This window comes from Vulpes lagopus, chromosome X, assembly GCF_018345385.1.
Source record: "Vulpes lagopus strain Blue_001 chromosome X, ASM1834538v1, whole genome shotgun sequence".
In the NCBI taxonomy this organism is placed as follows: domain Eukaryota; kingdom Metazoa; phylum Chordata; class Mammalia; order Carnivora; family Canidae; genus Vulpes; species Vulpes lagopus.
This window is the reverse complement of record NC_054848.1, coordinates 115,323,632-115,342,850: the sequence shown is the minus strand read 5'-3', so window position 1 is coordinate 115,342,850 and position 19,219 is coordinate 115,323,632. Positions and strand designations below refer to the sequence as shown.

Genomic DNA, 19,219 nt, shown 5'->3' with positions numbered 1-19,219 from the left:
CTGAACTCTACATCTGAATCTAATGATGTACTATATGTTGGCTAATTGAATTTAAATTTAAAAAAAGCAATAAGTACAAACCAGATTATAGAAAACTTACCCTCAACAAACAGATAATACACATTATTTTTTTTAATACACATTATTTTGAAGCAATCAGGGAACAGTCTTGAATATTAACAGTGTACAAGTTCACAAAGAAAGCCTTAAAAAAGCTTGATGAATCATTATCCTACAGACTATGCCCTTTGACTAAACTAAACTTAGATTTTTAAAGGATAACTTAAAAATCTAATGTTTAGAAACTAAAATCATACTAAATGATTGGATTAAAGAGGAAATAATTAAAAAATGTGAGATAGTCCTAACACCGTTTAAACTAGAAGATCTGTGACATATAACTAACAGAGTGTTGTGAGAAATTTACTGCTTTAAATCTGTTATCAGAAATAAAATATTGAGGACAGATAAGCTACGTGTTTAGCTCAACAAGCTGGAAGAAAGGGCAACAGAGTAAATGCAAAAGAAACCAGAAGGGAGGTAATAGAAAGACAGAAATATAGGCCAAAAGAACAATTACAACATTTAGAAATGATTACTTAAAAAGATTAATAAGAGGTGGGCCACCGGGGTCGGTGAAGGATCTCAAGATGGCTGGGTGAAAACTTGCTCTAAAAACCATTGACTGGGTAGCTTTTGGGGAGATCATACCCCGAAACCAGAAGGCCATTGCCAACTCCCTGAAATCCTGGAATGAGATGCTTACCTCCAGGTTGGCTACTCTTCCTGAGAAACCACCTGCTATCGACTGGGCTTACTACAAGGCCAATGTAGCAAAGGCTGGCTTGGTAGATGACTTTGAGAAGAAGTTTAATGCCCTGAAGGTTCCTGTGCCAGAGGATAAATACACTGTCCAGGTGGATGCTGAGGAAAAAGAAGATGTGAAAAGCTGTGCTGAGTTTTTGTCCCTCTCAAAGGCCAGGATTGAAGAATATGAAAAAGAGCTGGAGAAGATGAAGAATATAATTCCATTTGATCAGATGACCATTGAGGACCTGATTGAAGTCTTCCCAGAAACCAAATTAGACAAGAAGTATCCCTATTGGCCTCACAAGCCAATTGAAAATTTATACCCCGGCCCTCATATTATAAACATTGGACATTAAAAATAATGATACGGAAAAAAAAGATTAATAAGATAAACCACAAGTAATACATGAAGGGAAAGAAAACTAAGACTCAAAATATGAACAAGGAAAAACACTATAGCATCTTAAAAAGGAATGAAATAGTGTTATGAGTAAGTACTTGCCAATAAACTGGAAGCTCAAGAAGAAATGAACATATTGTTGGGGGAAACAGTATAAATGGCTAAATTTTCCAGGGGAAACCTGTAAAGTCAATTGTTTGGGAGACTCTTATTTGTTCTGGTGTGATTTTTAACACATTTAGCCTCTCTCCACTACCTCACTCACTTCTCCCCAGGAAAAGGGAGCGATTTAGTTTGAAAATTTGTAAGAAGAAGGGACACGCTTCACTCAGCCCCTTCTCATCCACTCTTTTTCCACAGCTAAAAGGCAAACTCTGATCTGCCTTGTGGTAAGGGATCTGGTGAATTCAAGGGTGAACTCTTAGCAAGTCCACTTGACTAGAGATCTAAAGTCACAACTTGCAGTCACCTTTATCTGGTCTCTCTCTGACACATATGTATCTATCAAAAGGTTCTCAATTCTCAAAGGGAAGAAATAGGCATTATTATTAGCCCCTCTCACAAATTCAAGTGCACATAACTATTAAAAAAATGAAACTGTTAATCAGACTCTCCTCATCCACTGCCCCACATGTAGTAAAGCCCTATACCTAGATGGTTTTATAAGTTTTACAAAATGTTCAAGGAACAGGTAATTCTCTCTCTCATACAAGTGTGTTAGAAAATTGAAAATGAGAGAAACCTTACCAACCCATAAGACTAGCATAACTTTGATTTCAAAACTGAGAAAGAACAGACCACAAAATGAAATTTAAAGGACAATTTCCCTTATAAACAGATATAAAATTATAAAATAAGATAATAAGAATGTACCATAATTAAATAGTTGAGGAATGTAAGACTGATTTAAGATAGGGAAATATGCCTGTGTGATTCTCCACCCTAATAAAATAAGGAAAGCATTTTATTTAAATAATCATTTCAATAGATATGGCAAAAACATCTCATAAAGACTTTTAATTTTTAACAGTGTTAAAATTAGTTTCAGGTGTACAATACAGTGATTCAAGACTTCCATACATCACCCTGTGCTCATCAGGACAAGGGCACTCCGATTGCCTATTTCACCCATCCCCCCACCCCCAGTAACCATCAGTTTGTTCTCTATAGTTAAAAGTCTATTTCTTGGTTTACCTCTCTTCCCCCACCTTGCTCCTTTGTTTTTTAAATTCCATGTGAGTGGAATTGTATGGTATTTGTCTTTCTCTGACTTGATCTATTAGCATTATACTCTAGCTCCATCCACTGAGAATGGCAAAATTTCATTCTTTTTTTATGACTGAATATATTCCATTGTATACATGTACTACATCTTTTGTATCCATTCATCATTCAATGGGCACTAGAGCTGCTTCCATAATTGGGCTATTGTAAATGCTGCTGCTATAAACACAGGGGTGCATGTATTCCTCTGAGTTACTGTTTTTGTATGTTCTTTAGATAAATACCCAGGAGTGTGATTGCTGGATCATATGATAGTTCTATTTTTAACTTGTTGAGGAACCTCCATGTGGTTTTCCACAGTGACTGCACCAGTTTGCATTTCCACAACAGTGCATGAGGGTTTCTTTTTCTCCACATCCTCACCAAAACCTGTCGTTTCTTGTTGACTTTAGCCATTCCTACAGATGTGAGGTGATATCTCATTGTAGTCTTGATATGCATTTCCCTTATGGTAGGTGATGATGAACATCTTTTCAGACATGATCATTTTTATTTTTTTATTTAAATTCAATTTAGTTAACATATACTATATTATTAGTTTCAGGGGTAGAATTTAGTAATTAATCAGTTGCATATAACGCCCAGTGCTCACTACATAAAGTGCCTTCTTTAAATCCTATCACCCAATTACTGCATCCTCCCACCTACCTCCCCTCTAGCAACCCTCAGTTTGTTTCCTAGACTTAAGAATCTCTTATGGCTTTTTAGAAAGCTTTTTCCAAAAACTGAGCACAGTTAGAAACTTCTTTAACAGGATTAAGTCTCCATAGCAAAACCAAAAACACAAAACCTCTTCAAATCATGACCTTCAGGATATGAATATCTAATATTGCCTCTGCATGCAACCAGAGACCATGATTGATGAATACTCTGTAAAAATAAAAGGTATATGATAAAGATATCACAACACATCAGATGGTTTAGGAAAAGTATGTTGAGAATAACAAAATTGGATGAACATCAAGGATTTATGTTCAAAGTATATCAAAGACAAAGTTCACTAACAAGGAATTAATATCCAAAAATTACAAAGTAATGATGAAATCAACATGAAAAAGACAAGAAATCCAATAGTGAGAAATATTAATAACCAGAAACCAATTTTAAAGATAGAAAGTCTGAATAGCTTCATCACTAGTGATCACAGAATAAAAAGAGATTGTGTTTTTTATTAATCAGATTTCTTTAAAAATTAAAAGTTGGGTAATTCTAAGTATTAGTTATCTTTTGCGGTATAAAAAAATTACCCCTAAATGTTGTGGCTTAAAACAACAAAATCCATTATCTCAGAGTTTCTATGGGTCAAGAACCTGGTTGTAGCTTAGCTGGGTCCCCTGGCCCTGCATCTCTTACAAGGCTACTTCATCTCAAGTCTCATTTGGAAAGGATTCACTTCCCAGTTCACTAATGTGATCATTGATAGGAATCAGTTCCTTGTGGTTTTGAGGGCTCAATTCCTCAGGAGCTGTTCCTTGAGATGTGAGCCTTTTCATCATTATCTCACACTATGTTTTCATCAGAATGAGAAAATGAGAAGGCAAGAGAGATTGTCAGTTGTAGTGAGAGGAAACCTCACCATGTTAATAATAATATCCCACTACTTTTGCTCATTTCTGTGGATTCTAATTATTGGAAGCAAGTCACTAGATATATCCTACACTCAAGGGTAGTAGATTACAGAAAAGTTTGAACATCAGAAGGCTGAGATCATTAGGAGCCATATCAGAAGTTGCCTTCCACACCAAGAATTAGTAAGTGTATAGGGAAACAGGTAATAATATAATTCTATTGGGAAGCTAGATCAGTACCTTTTGGAGAGGAATCTGGCAATCATTAGCAAAATTATTGCTTATATACTAGATGTTTGTGTCCCTCTAACATCCATATATTGAAGCTCTAATCCCCAATGTGATAGTCTTTGGAGGTAGGCCTTTTGGGAGGTTATTAGGATTAGAATGGGTCATGAGAATGGGGCCTAGTATGATAATTAATGCCTTACTTTAAATGAGAGACAGGAGATAGCTCTCTCTCACACACCAAGGAAGGCCATGTGGCCTACATAGGAAGAGAGTCTTCATCAAGAACCCAACCATGCTGGCATCTAAATCTTGAACTTCCAGCCTCCAGAACTGTGAGAAATAAATGTTGTTTAAGTCACCCAGTCTATAGTATTCTGTTATAGTAGCCCAAATGGACTAAAGATCAAGTGTATCTAGGACCTAGGAATTTTATCCTTGAGTGTATATCCCAGAGAAACATATGCAGAAGTCCATAATGGAATGTGATTGAGGATGTTCATCACAGCATTGTTTGTAGCAGTGGGGTTGGGGTTGAAAGCCAACACAGGTGTTTCTCAAAAGGGGAAATAATAGGTAAAACTTGGTGCACGAAGGCTAATGAACTATAGTGCAGCATTAGAAGCAATGAACTAAAGATACATATAGGCATATGTTGAACTTAAAAGCACAGTGTTGGGCAGCCCGGGTGGCTCAGAGGTTTAGCGTCGCCTTCAGCCCAGGGCGTGATCCTGGAGACCCGGGGTCGGACTCCCTCCATGGAGCCTGCTTCTCCCTCTGCCTGTGTCTCTGCCTCTCCCTCTCTCTGTCTCTCATGAATGAATAAATAAAATCTTAAAAAAAAAAAAGCACAGTGTTGAGTGCATAAATAAGAAACAAGATCAGCACAATACTGTGCATTCAGAGACCACATATTTAACAAGGCCACATATTTCACAAGAGTACAAGCATATGCAAGGACATAATTCAAACACATCAGAGTAGATGCCTTATGGTGGGACGGAAATGAGTGCTGAAATCTAGGAAGACGAGAAACAGATAAAACAGAAGGACGAACTTTGCAAAAACTCAAGGACAATAACATGGTCAGAATCCAAAAACAGAATAAAAGATAAAAGCAATCTTTGCGGGTGGGCAGTTAATTCTAATCCCTGCCTGTAAGTCACAGAGCCAGCAGAAAATTATCTAATCAAATCAGCAGCCTTTAATGCCAAATGCTATAGGTAGAAAGCTTATTCATGGGAGCTATTTGTTAGTTTGTAAGACAAGTCATATTTCCACTGATACTTAAATTCAGCTGTATTGCTTTTGGAGGGATTTTAGGTAAAATGTCCCAAACACTAGCTAATAACTAAGGGTGGGACACGGCAAAATAAACCACTGAGTAGGGGTGGCCTTAAAGAACAGCTTACAGAAAAGGTTCTTTCTCTACCATGTGTAATACCAAAATTGAACATGAGGATATGAGGAACAGTGGCAGTTTAGCTTGGAAAACTGGGGGATGTTAAAGTCCCCTTTCTTTAGCCAAACCATTTTTGTCTCCTCATCATTTCCCCTCCCATCTAGAGGTGTCAGGAATGGTACTTTGAAATGTCTGAGCCACCTTTTGGCCTCTCCAGCAACCCCCCCAACACAGAGTAGCGTCATAAGTAGTGCTTTGTGATGTCTGAGCCCCACCTTAGCCGCCATTGGCTGGAGGAGAGAACCCAGCTGACCAATCAAAGCTGAAGGGTATCGTCCCTCATTGTCCTCAGAAGAGGCATATGTAGTAGGTAGGAGGCCTGGGGTAGACCCCTGGAAAGCTTCAATATGGCTAAGGTAACCAGGAAACTACCACAGCCCAATCCAGTTATGGAGCAACTAACTATGAGTATCAGTGAGAGGAGAAAGATGAAGACTCCCTTTGAGCCCAGGACCAGAGGTGGTGGCAAGGTAAGGTGACCCTACCCAAGCTACTCTTTCTCACTGATTCTCCCTCCCCCAAGAATCTTACCCTTTGCCCACCTGGCACAAACTCCTCCTTCAGCCCTGACCCCTTCTCATGATGCCCCCTTTTGTATCAATATTCCATCTTCTTCCCCAAGCCAATGCCCTTTTGGCCTCACTCTGTTGTTGTTCCAGGTCCTGAAGCCAACACTGAAGGCAAAAAGACCCCTTCACAGGAGTTTGAGCAAAAGAATTCCAGAAAAATCTGCCAACTCTGTGAGAAATGCTAAGAAAACTAGAATAATAACACTATTCGGTCACTATCACAGACTGAATGAGATGCTGAATCAAAATGAGCGAGAGCGAGAGCAAGACCAGGACCAGGACCAAGACCAGGACCAGGACCAGGACCAGGACCAGGACCAATACCAATACCAATACCAATACCAAGAGAATGTGGAGAAGTCCACCACTTCAAGTGATGACCTGGGCAGCCAGTAACTCCAGACTGAGGCCAGAGACTTCAGTAATATCTGCTAAGTCTCTGGGGGTCTGGTGGCTGAGAAATGGCCAGTTGTGTAGACATTGCATTTTACAGCAACAGGGTACTGATGGTACCTGAAATAAAGTCAGCCTGTTGCAGAAACTTGTGTGTGTTTCTATGAGTTCTCCTATGGTGGGATCAGGGAGGTAAGGGAAGAGGCAATACTGCCAAAAAGAAGAAACATGGGGTAGTGTAGGGTTGGGGGCCAGACATGCAGAATCACAATTAACCAGATCGTGGGGATAAAGACTAGCTCAGGACTGAGCACTGAAGACAAATTTCCTCCTCAACATTTGACCTAATGGGCAAGATGAAAAAGGGCTTGGTGTTTCTGCCTTTGGGAAGTGGGGGACTGGAGGCGAGGGATGACGTCACAGTACACATTGCCAGAGCCTAGGTGGGGTGTGGTGTGTGGGTGGCAGTACCATCCCCAAAGATGAACAAGGCCTTAACCTCCAGGCCACCTACCTCACAATGGTGTGTGTTACATTTTACCCTGTAATGTTAACTAAAAGTCCTCAGGAGGGTCAAAGATCTCACCTTAATAAAAGTTACTAAAAGCCCCCTAAAGATAAACATGATCACCATCATTTGTGGTGTTGGACACCACAAACCCAACACTGATTAGCCCACTTTCTTAAGAAACTCAGGATGGGGCAGTGGCCTTCCAAGGGCAGGGTAGTGGGAGCAGTCTGCCTTCAGTTGAGGCAATAAAGGGGAGCACTGTCTACGGAGAATTCTAAAACACCATATTTGGAGGGGAGACTTTTTGTTCTCTCAGAGTTTTTTTCCTGAAGAGACCATCAGTATAAATGATTTTACTGAAGTATAATTGATATATAATAATTAGGCTTAAAGTGACAGTTTGGGGAGTTTGCTCACATATATACATTGTTTATCACAAATCTAAGAGAGAACATATCCATCACCCCATTTCCTCCTGCCCCTTGGTAGTGGTTCCTTCCTGTCCCTGCCTGTCCCCTCCTCCTCAGAGAACTACTGATTAGCTTGCTAGCTCCATGGATAGTACCAACTCCATTAATACAAAATGCTCCAAGATGCAAACCATATTCATTTTTATCCAGCTGCTTTCACTCCGTATAATTATTGTGATAGCCACCAACGTTCTTGTGTACATCAGTATTGCATTTCTAGGTTATGTTTGTTTTGTTGAGAATTTAGTAGCCTTTAAAGGATGCTCCAAAGTTGCCTTAGTTTCATTTTTTTGTCTTAAATTTGAGATTATCAACCTACATGCAGTTCTAAGAAATAGAAAGATGCCCTAAAGGTTGCTCCAAAGTTGCCTTAGTTTCATTTTTTTCCTTAAATTTTGGGGTTATAAATCTACATGCAGTTCTAAGAAATAGAAAGATGCCTTATACCCTTAACCTTGTCCCTTCCAATGGTAACGTCTTGCATGTCTACAGTATTATATCAAAATCAGGAGTGTCAGATTGCTATGATATTTGCCTTATTCCGACTTCACCAGTTATGCACGCACTAGTTTGTATGTATGTTTTAGTTCTAAGCAATTTTACACCTGCGTAGTTCCCTGTGACTACACTATATGTCAAGATACAGAAAAGTTCCACCATAAGGATTTCTCTTGTTTTTCATTTACAACTACAACCACCTCCGTCCCTCACCCCTGGAAGCCAATAATTTGCTCCTCATCTCCATTATTTTGTGTCATTACAAGAATGTTGTGTAAATAGAATCGTTCAGTATATAACTTTTAAACGTTATAAAGTATTATAACGTTTTGTGATTGGCTTTTACATTCAGCATAAATCCCCCCTTTTACAATCAGCATAAATCCCCTGGCATCCATTCAAGTTGTTTTATCAATAGATTTTTTTTCTTTATTGCTGAGTAATACTGCATGGTGTGAATGTACCAGTTTGTTAAACCGCTCATTTATTGCAGGACATTTTGGTTTTGGTTTCTGGACTACTACAAATAAAGCTGATACAATCATTTCTGGCTGGGTTTTTCTGTGAACTTAAAGTGGAAGGTTTCATTTTTCAGGGATAGGTGTCCAAGAACAACGGCTGGGTCACATGGCAATGGCAAGTTTAATTTTGTAAGAAACTACCATACTTTTTTTTTCCCCTCAGAGTAGCTGTACCATTTTCTATTCCCACCAGCAATCTCCAGATAATAGTTTCTCTGCATTCTCACCAGCATTTGGTGTTATCATTAAATAAATTTTTCAGTCATTCTGATGCCTGTATAGTGATACCTCATTGAAGTTTTCATTTGCATTTCACTGATGGTTGATGTTGAACATCTTTTTATGTGTTCATTTGCCATCTGTATATCTTCTTCATTGAAATTTCTATTTATGCCTGTAGCCCATTTTATTTCTGACACTTGCATGATCAAGTTTTAATGAATTTGAACATAAGGCATGGTTTCCAGGTGTACATAAATATATCTCCATTTTACAATTGCTTTTTGCTTTTTCTACTTCAACCTTTTCTATACAGTGATAATAAAATGCTTAAACTCTTTCTTATTTAAGCAACAATAACTTCCTTAATAGGACTTCATGACTTTTTTTCCCTTAGGAGCTGATCATTTCAATTTCCAGGACTTCTTAGAGTAAATATTTTGTTTAGATTTCCATTCTTTGGATAAAGAAGATGTAGTCTATATGTACAATGGAATATTCCTCAGCCATTAGAAATGACAAATACCCACCATTTGCTTCAACGTGGATGGAACTGGAGGGTATTATGCTGAGTGCAGTAAGTCAATCAGAGAAGGACAATCATATGACTTCACTCATATGGGGAATATAAAAAAATAGTGAAAGGGATTAAAGAAGAATGGAGAGAAAGTGAGTGGGAAATATCAGAGATGATGATAGAACATGAGAGACTCCTAACTCTGGGAAACGAACAAGGGGTAGTGGAAAGGGAGGTGGGCAGGGTGATGGGGTGACTGGGTGATGGGCACTGAGGGAGGCACTTGACGGGGATGAGCACTGGGCGTTACACTATATGTTGGCAATTCGAACTCCAGTAAAAAAAAAATATACAAAAAAGTGGGGGGAGCCCCGGTGGCTCAGTGGTTTAGCGCCGCCTTCAGCTCAGGGCGCGATCCTGGAGACCCGGGATCGAGTCCCACGTCAGCCTCCCTGCATGGAGCCTGCTTCTCCCTCTGCCTGTGTTTCTGCCTCTCTAGGTCTCTCATGAATAAATAAATAAATATTTTTTAAAAAAGATTTCCAGGGATCCCTGGGTGGCGCAGTGGTTTAGCGCCTGCCTTTGCCCCAGGGCGCGATCCTGGAGACCCGGGATCGAATCCCACGTCGGGCTCCCGGTGCATGGAGCCTGCTTCTCCCTCTGCCTATGTCTCTGCCTCTCTGTGTGTGTGTGTGTGTGTGACTATCATAAATAAATAAAAATTTAAAAAAAAAGATTTCCATTCTATCCACCTACCACTAGCTGGTTGTTGCCTCTCAGATCCTGGCAAGTTATCTATGGTTAAATAATGCTTTTAATTTCTGTATCAACACAGAGCTCTTTGTTGATTTCTCCAAGATAGTATTTTCTTTCTCAAGTATATTATTACAGTTCCTTTTGGTTTTTGTTTTTTCCCAATGAAATAAATGTGGGTGTTCAATGCATCCCCTAATTATAAAATGCTAGATTGGGATCCCTATCCTTGACATTTATGATGATCTATTAGGGGACTTGTTATATGTGCACTTTCATTCCTACTAAAAAGGCACAGGTCTACTTTATGACAGAAGGCTTAATATTTCTCCATTTCATCACTCACTCCATCCATCTTTGGTCCTGCAAAGGTCCTTTTGGGTACTGCGACAGAGTCCACTCCTTGCAGAATACAATATAACATGTGAATTTTAACAGCGCCTTTAGCCTGTATTGTTAAAGGTGGGTGACATTGAACTACTGACCCTCCCAGTCATAGATCCACTTGATAGTTGCAAACTTAAAGTCATATAAGACTAGAGAAAATTCTACATCCATACTGTATTGAGATCTCTGGGGATTTTTCATCTATGCTCAGCAGCTCATCAATAATCTCTGGCTTCTCTCCATTTCTTGGCCAATCAGAAAGAAGATAACCATCATACGACAGGCCTAATGATAAAGGAATCTCTGGTCAATAACTGTGCCCTGAAATAACTTGAAAGGTTCTTGCAAAAAAAAAAGAAAGGTTCTTGCAGTTTAATTCTATCTCTCCTTACCCAGGCTCTGGCCTATTAGCTGTACTTGAGCAGAAAGTCCACTGAAAAGTAATCATTCCATTGGCTAAATCCATTTTACACAAATTTCTGAAATCATAAATGCTAACATACCTCTGAACCACATAATTAATGGTTATAATATCTAAATCAGCATAAAGGGAAAAAAAGAGCAGGAGGTTTTCTTAAGACAGCTGAACCTAGTACTGAAGCTGGGTTCTACAGAAGCCCGGGCCAGTATATGGATGTCTGGAAGGAACATCTGATGGAAAATGCAGCTATAATGGCTTTTTTTTTAGCAGTATTGTGGACTTCTTTTAAATTAAAATCCTCTGAATCCTTGCCCCTTGGAAAGTGGGAACAATGGTCAAGAGAAATCAATTGTCCAAAGGCACTTAAACACCCCTGTCCATTGACCCACATCCGTGAGAGTTGAATGTCTGTCTGCTTTCTCATGGTCAAGTCTTTCTTAGAGCCTCAAACGGTTGGTTTCTCGTTGGCATCGTCTGTTTTCCTAACTGGCAAAGCCCTAGTATTGCTAGCCCAGATAGGCTATCCTTAGGGCTACATGGCTTCGGACATTAGCACTGAAATCAAATGCACACTTACTTTTCCAGCTCCTGAGGAATTTTCTTTAACATTTGAGTTCTTGCTGTTGGTGGTTCTCTGCTCCTATTTAAGTTACTGCATCTTCTTCTCCAGTTCTTGTGCTTTTTTTTTTTAGGAGTTCTTCAGTTTCGTTTCTCACTATGTCATTTTCAACAATGATAGGACAACCCCAGGAATAAAGGAATCATACAGGTCCATCCTACCTGTTAATCAGAGCCATGCCTGTAGCTCCTTTTTCTGATTTCTTTTATTCTGCTGAATGACAAGAGCTCTTTATATATTTTAGACACAGGTCCTTCATCAGATATGTGATTTACATTTTCTCCCAGTCTGCAGCTTGCTTTTCATCATCCTTATAGGATCAAAGAGCAAAAGTTAATTTTGATGAGGTCCATTTTTATGGATCATGCTTTTGGTGTCAGGTCTAAGAACTTTTCACCTGGCCTTCAGTGTTGAATATCTCCTCTAAATTGTTACAGTTTTACATTTCAACCTGCGATCCATTTTAAATTTGTTTTTATATAAAATGTGTAATTTAGGCCAAGATTCGGTAGTTTTACTATGGATGTCTAATTGCTCCAAGACCATTTAATAAAAAGGCTATTCTTCCTCCATTGAAGTGCTTTTGCACCTTTATCAAAAATAGTTGGGCATATTGGTTTGGGTCTATTTCTGGGTTCTTTATTGTGTTGCATTGATCTACGTGTCCATTTCTCAGCAAACACTATACTGTCTTCATTAAAATGAAGACACAAAAATGAAAAAATGAAAAAAACAAAAATGAAAAAATAAAATAAAGTGGCTACACAATAAGCCTTAATACCAAGTACAGTAATTCTTTCCACTTTATTCTTGTACTCTGTGGTTTTGTTATCAGGTAATACTGGCTTCATAAAATGAGAAATAAAATGTCCCATCCTCTTGGGTTTTGGGGCAGAGATTATAAATTGGCTCTTTAAATGTTTGGTAGAATTTTCCAGTGAAATCACATGAGCCTGGATATTTTTTCTTCAGGACTTTCTTAAACTAAAATTCAATCTCTTGGGCAGCCCAGGTGGCTCAGCGGTCTAGCGCCACCTTCAGCCCAGGGCGTGATCCTGGAGACCCGGATACCAGGCCCCCTTTGCGCTCCCCGCATGGAGCCTGCTTCTCCCTCTGCCTGTGTGTCTGCCTCTGTCTCTCTCATGAATAAATAAAAACTTTTTTAAAAAATTCAATCTCTTTATAAGTTATAAGATTAATTATATTGCCTATATAATTTTGTTGGGGGATTGTGTTAATTTGTGGTTTTTCAAAGAATTGATCTATTTCTCCTAAGTTTGCAAATTTATGAGCATTCAGTTATTAATAGCATTCCCTTATTATCCATTTAATAACTGTAGGATTTGTAGTGATATTGGTCCTTCTCTAATTTTATCTTTGCCAATCTTGCTAGAGGTTGATCAATTTTATTAATGGTTTTAAGAAATAGTTTTCCCCATTGATTTTCTTTACTGCATTTTTTCTTTTAATTTCATTGATTTCTGCTCTTTATTATTAACTTCCTTCTGCTTTGTTTGGGTTTTTCTCTTTTCCTATATTCTTCAGCTAAAAACTTAGGTCTCTAATTTGAGACCTTTCCTTGTTTCTAATGTAAGCATTTAATACCATAAATTTCCCTTTCAGTGCTACTTTAGCTACATTCCATATATTTTGATTTGTCTTGTTTTCAATTCATTTGGTTCAATTTTTAAAATTTCCCTTGAATCTTCTTTGACCCATGGAATTTTTAGAAGTGTGCTGCTTAATTTCTTATTGAGACATTTTCCTATTGTCTTCCAGATTTACAGATTTCTAGTTTGCTTACACTATGCTCAGAGAATACGCTCTGTAGGATATAGCTTTTACATTTGTTGGGGCTTGTTTTATGGCCCAGTATATAGTCTGTCTTGTATATGTTTTCTAGGCAAATGAGACAAGTGTGTATTGTGCTGTTGTTGAGTGGAATGTTCTGTTTACATAAATAAGATTCTGTTGGTCATTGTTTTGTTCAGTTATTCTATTCTTGCTGATTTTGTCTAGTAGTTCTATCAGTTACCGAGGGTTGGGTGTGTAAAGTCCAATGGTAAATGTGCTTGGTCTATATCTCCTTTCAACTCTCAATTTTTGCCTTATTTGGAAGTTCTATTGTTTGGTTGATACACAGAGTGGTTATATCTTTGATACTTTTATAATCATGTAATGTCTCTATGCCTTTAGTAATTTTCTTTGCTGTGTCCATTTTATCTGATATTAATATAGTCATTCCTGCTTTTTATTTTTGTCGTAAAATATACTTGACATGAAATTTTCCATCTTAACCACTTCTAAGCACACATTTCGGTATTAAGCACATTTATGTCAGCAATCTCAAAACTTTCTTTGTTGCAAAACTGCAACTCTATACCCATTGAACAACAACTCTTCAATGCCCCCACACACACACACAGTTCCTGACAAACACCATTCTACTTTGTCTCCATGAATTTAACAAATCTAGATAACTCATATAAATTGAATCATACAGTATTTGTCTTTTTCTGACCGGTTTATTTAGTATAATGCCCTCAAGTTTCACAATGCTGCAGCATGTGTCAGAATTTCCTCCCATTTAAAAGATTGAATGACACCCATTATATGTACACACCACATTTTATTTATCCATTTATCCATCAATGGACACTTCGGTTACTCGCACCATTTGCCTATTGTGAATAATGCTGCTATAAATATAGGCATACAAATATGTCTTAAACCCTGCTTATAATTCTTTTGTGTATATATCCAGAATTTCTTGGTCACACGATAATTCTAATTTTAAAAAATTTTAATTCCAGTATAGTTAACATACAGTGTTATATTAATTCCAAGTGTACAATATAGTGATTCAACATTTCCATACATTATTCAGTGCTCATCAAGATAAGTATACTCTTAATCTCCTCATCTACTTCACCCAACTCTCCTCTGGCTACTAGTGTATTCTTTGTAATTTTTTAAGATTTTAGTTATTTATTCATGAGAGACACACAGAGAGAGACACAGAGACACAGGCAGAGGGAGAAGCAGGCTCCATGCAGGGAGCCTGACGTGGAACTTGATCCCGGGTCTCCAGGATCAGGCCTGGGCCGAAGGTGACCCTAAACCACTGACCCGGGCTGCCCTGTATTCTTTATAATTAAGAGTGATGTCTTTGAGTGATGTCTTTTTCTTTGTTTTGTTTCTTAAATTCCACATGAGTGAAATCATAAGGCATTTGTCTTTTTCTTATTTAGCATTATCCCCCCTAGATCCATTTATGTTGTTGCAAATGGCAGGATCTCATCCTTTTTATAACTGAGTAATGTTCCACAGTGTATATACATCACATCTTCTTATCCATTCATCTACCAATAGACCTTGGGTCGCTTCCATATCTTGGCTATTGTAAATTATGCTGCAATGCACATAGGGGTGCATATATCTTTTCAAATTAGTGTTTTCATTGTTTTAGATAAACACCCAGGTGTGGAACTGCTAGATCATATATGGTAGTTATCTTTTTAATTTTTTGAGGAACCTTCACACTGTTTCCCAGAGTGGCTGTACCAATTCACATTGCCACCAACAGTGCACAAGTTTCCCTATACATTATGCTGGGCTGAGATTGAGCACTTGGGGTGACTGAGGAGTTTTTCCTCAATGACTATGCTCTATCTCAGCTTTTGGTTGTCCCTATACATCTACTCCATACAGGGAATCTCTCTCTCCATGAGTTTGCCAGTTGCCTAGTGGTGAATGCTCTTGCTTGTTATTCACTGATAAGTTAACAGTATGGAAAAAGGGTTCTGTATTCTAGTCCAACATCAGCTTTAGGTAGGCCCATGAGGCCGGTCTTTGGGAACGGGTTCTTCAGCGCTTCTAGCCCCATTCTCCATGATAGGTAAACTCTCTTGTTATGTGTCTTCAGTGGGAGACCGACTCTACCTCATTTCCCAGCAGTAGATGCTTCCCACACAATTGTATCACCTACAAATACACATTTTTATTTTTGGCAGGAAATAATGCCTCGTAATCTTGGGAGTAGGCAAGGTTACAGGCCTGAATGCGAATGTAATTGTGTGCTATTAGTGGAAATACCAGTACACTCTGCAAAGTCCTTATATGTCACACTTGGTTTGAAATTGCTGCTGTGGATCCTGGTGGATACACTAGTAACTGAGTTATTAGTGCTATAGTCATTGCTGCCTAGAACATCCTGGGACGATGGTGCTGGTCACTGGTTGCTACAGCCAGAGTCTTCACTTACAGATTGTATTTGGTAAATAAAGTTCTATTCAATTACTGATGATTCTGTTCACACACATGTACTCAGAAAAAAAATCACTGAAGGCAAAAAGACCAGTGCATGCTGGGAACGGGCATACTTAATGGACTGAGAAAAGCAACCTTGCTAAAAAGCAACAGAAACAGGAAAACCTCCTTCTCTCATTTCTACCATAAAGTTCCCCACTGCAGGACCATTAACAGGGTAAGACTGAAGAATCACCTGATCTGCCTATATAAAAATGGCCTCAATCATTTAGCAAACATGTATTCAGCACTTACCATGTGGCAAGCACTCTTCTGAGTATTGGAAACTACAAAAATGATTACCAAATAATTGCCTAATTAAAAGGAAAGAGTCTTTCACACCCCCTTTGAATTTTACCCAAACCTTTAGAATTCTTTAAAACTGCCATCATATCCATGGGCACTTGGCTGACTCAGTTGGTGGAGCACATGACTATCTTGAGGCTGTGGGCTCAAGCCCCATGTTGGGTATAGAGAATACTTAAAAATAAAATCTTAAAAAAAAAATCTGCCATCATACCCGTTTTCAGAAGTGTGATGGTGCCCTTCTATGTTTCTATCCTAACCCTATTCCATCCGTTCCCTTAATCTAGCCAAACCAGGCTGGCATTTTTCAAAGTAATATTTATTCAGAATTAAGAGAGGACACAGAGGAAGTACGTGAGAAAAAATCAGAAAGCAAAAACTTACCAAGCTTGCCAAGTCCAAGTTTCTATCCCAAATAGTCACATTCCTAAGGACTACAACAACTGCCTAGCACCTGACTTTTGCTCCCTACCCTCTTACCTACCTGCCATCTTATTTGCCACTCTCCGAGCACCAGCCAGCTTCTTACCTTGTCATTCCCTCAGAGAAATACAAGGAAACCATGTTTCAACTACATGACTTGGTTTTAATCTCCAGAAGAACCACCTACTTTTTCCAGAGGCAAATCACAAGACTGTGATGATTGATAAAAAATTCACCATTATTAAAAATAATTTTATTTCCTTTCAAATTTCTGACAGCTTATCTTGTGTTTTCTCTGATTCATAATTAGATTTTACCAAGTTGTCTATTTTTATTCTTTTCAATGTGTCAATGTTTGGATTAATTTTAATTTCTATTTTCAATGAAGTAATTCATGTTGCTAAATTTAACAATTCATTTCTCATGGTTCCTTTTGTTTGTGTTTTTAACTTTTTGAATTGTATCTTCAGTTCATTTGTTTTCATTCATTCTTTAGTGATGAAACTTCTTTGGACTATGGATTTTCTCATATGTATAGTTTGTCTGCATTTAATAATAATACTAATACTTTTTAAGTGTTTACTTTGTTCCATTTTTACAAATATTTTACATACATTTGTTTAATCCTCCCAATAACCTGAGTAGGAAATTCTATAGAGGTGTTACATTTTTTTTATATATTTACCTAAACTATGCAAGTAGTAATGGCAGAGCCAGGATTGCAAGGCAGGCAATTTGTCTGTAGATCCTGTTTTCCAAACCATCATAATTTTAAAACTAATCTATAGCATTTCCTGTGTTTGCATTTGTCTCATGGAAAATTCTGATGGGGTCTTGGTGCCTAATTATGTCATTCTGGTACAAGTCAAGATAAATAGCAATACTCTTGAGTCCTCAAACTATTAACATCAGTTTTTTGGAAACTATTTTAAGGACTTTATTTTAAAGTATCATAAGTAACTATTTCATGGAACTAAAGATCATAAGTAACTATTTTGTGGAAATCTTAAATTGAAATAGTGAATTGTTCAACTAGTTTTAAAATTTTCATTTCTCTTCACTTCTCACTTCAGACTATGAACCCTGAAACCTTTGCTGAATACCTCCAATACATATACCACATTTAGGTGGCTTTACCCAGCTTCTAGAAAAATTTCTGTTTTCTGGACTTTCATAGATATTTTAAGGGAATATGTAACTGGATTTCCACAAGCAACCTGTCAGTGATTGGAGGTAGGAAGATATTTTCAGTCTTAAAATAGTTTCAAATGGCAAAATGTCCAAATTAACTTCCTATCAAATCTCCGTCTTGGATAATTATTAAACTCATGATCCATATTTGCATAGATACCCTTCAAAAACTAACCATTTTCCAAAGAAGCTAAATAAAGAGTTTTGGGACCAATGGCATCTAAAACATTTTTCTTCTGCAAGTGGGAAAGAAACTACAATGGAATATACAAATTTGTAATCAATTCACATGCAATTCAGTTGAACACTCATAACAACTCAGCAAACATTAACACTTATCTTTACACCCATGTGCCAAGATATGGTGAGGTTCAACACTGGTATGATTTGTTCCTTTCATTAAACCCTTATTCTCTTATGGAGCTTGTATTTGTACATGATAAGGAGAATGTGACTATTCAGCACCTTTTTAGGATACTACAGCTGAGACTAATTTGTTCATCATTATTATCAAAACTTATACCTTCTCCACATGTTATAAAAATAAATGATCTTAAAACTGCACATGGTATTGCCTAAAAACCAGTATTTACAAGACTATTTGTGATGTTTTATCTAATCATCTGAATGGGGAGAATTGGAGACTGACACTGCAGACATTAAAATGTGTTGTGAGATTTATTTCCTACTACTTCCTTTGTTCTGTATCAAGAAATCCCTCTGGTACCATCTAGAAAAATATCTGCTACTCTTCTTACCTTTACTGTGATCATTTCACTCTTTGTTTTATTCCAAGCCAATATTGAGCAAAAATTGAAAGTGAGTATACTCAAAATTAGTCCTTCAACTTATCCTCTTTTTTAATATTAGAAAGTGGACAGAGCTAAAACATCAATCAATGCTAAGTCAATAACACTGGAAGAAAATGTTCTGTTTCTTGCTTCCCTAATCATCCTTCTTCTAATTACTTCCTGAACAAAATCTGACTTTGAGGACCATGGTGTGACCTTCATTTTGACTATCTTGAGTCCAATCATTTGGTATGTCAGCTACTACTTTGAAAACGTAATTTTGAAAGTGGCAGTCTAAGTGATTGCCCCTAACCAAGGGCATGGAGACTATGTCTCAGCTCAGACCAATGGACTTGCTTCTCAAAGCCCCACATGATAAGTGATGTACTTGGCCATGGACAGCTGCTGAAAATCACTGTCACCCAAGCCTCTATGTGTGGTCTGTTTCTTTCTGGCACATACACAGCCACGCCTCATATTAAAACATTTTGAATTGATGGAAGTTTCCTATTCGTCTTATAGTATTGCATTTGAATTTCTATACTGTGTTTTCTCAGGGAATATTATTCA

General features: G+C 37.8%; 2 pseudogenes; one reads left to right on the top strand and one right to left on the bottom strand.

The window, feature by feature from the left end:
• Positions 1–650: 650 nt before the first annotated feature.
• Positions 651–1,166, top strand: LOC121482699 (annotated as a pseudogene).
• Positions 1,167–10,251: 9,085 nt separating this feature from the next.
• LOC121482698 lies at positions 10,252–11,742 on the bottom strand (annotated as a pseudogene).
• Between the last annotated feature and the right edge of the window lie 7,477 nt (positions 11,743–19,219).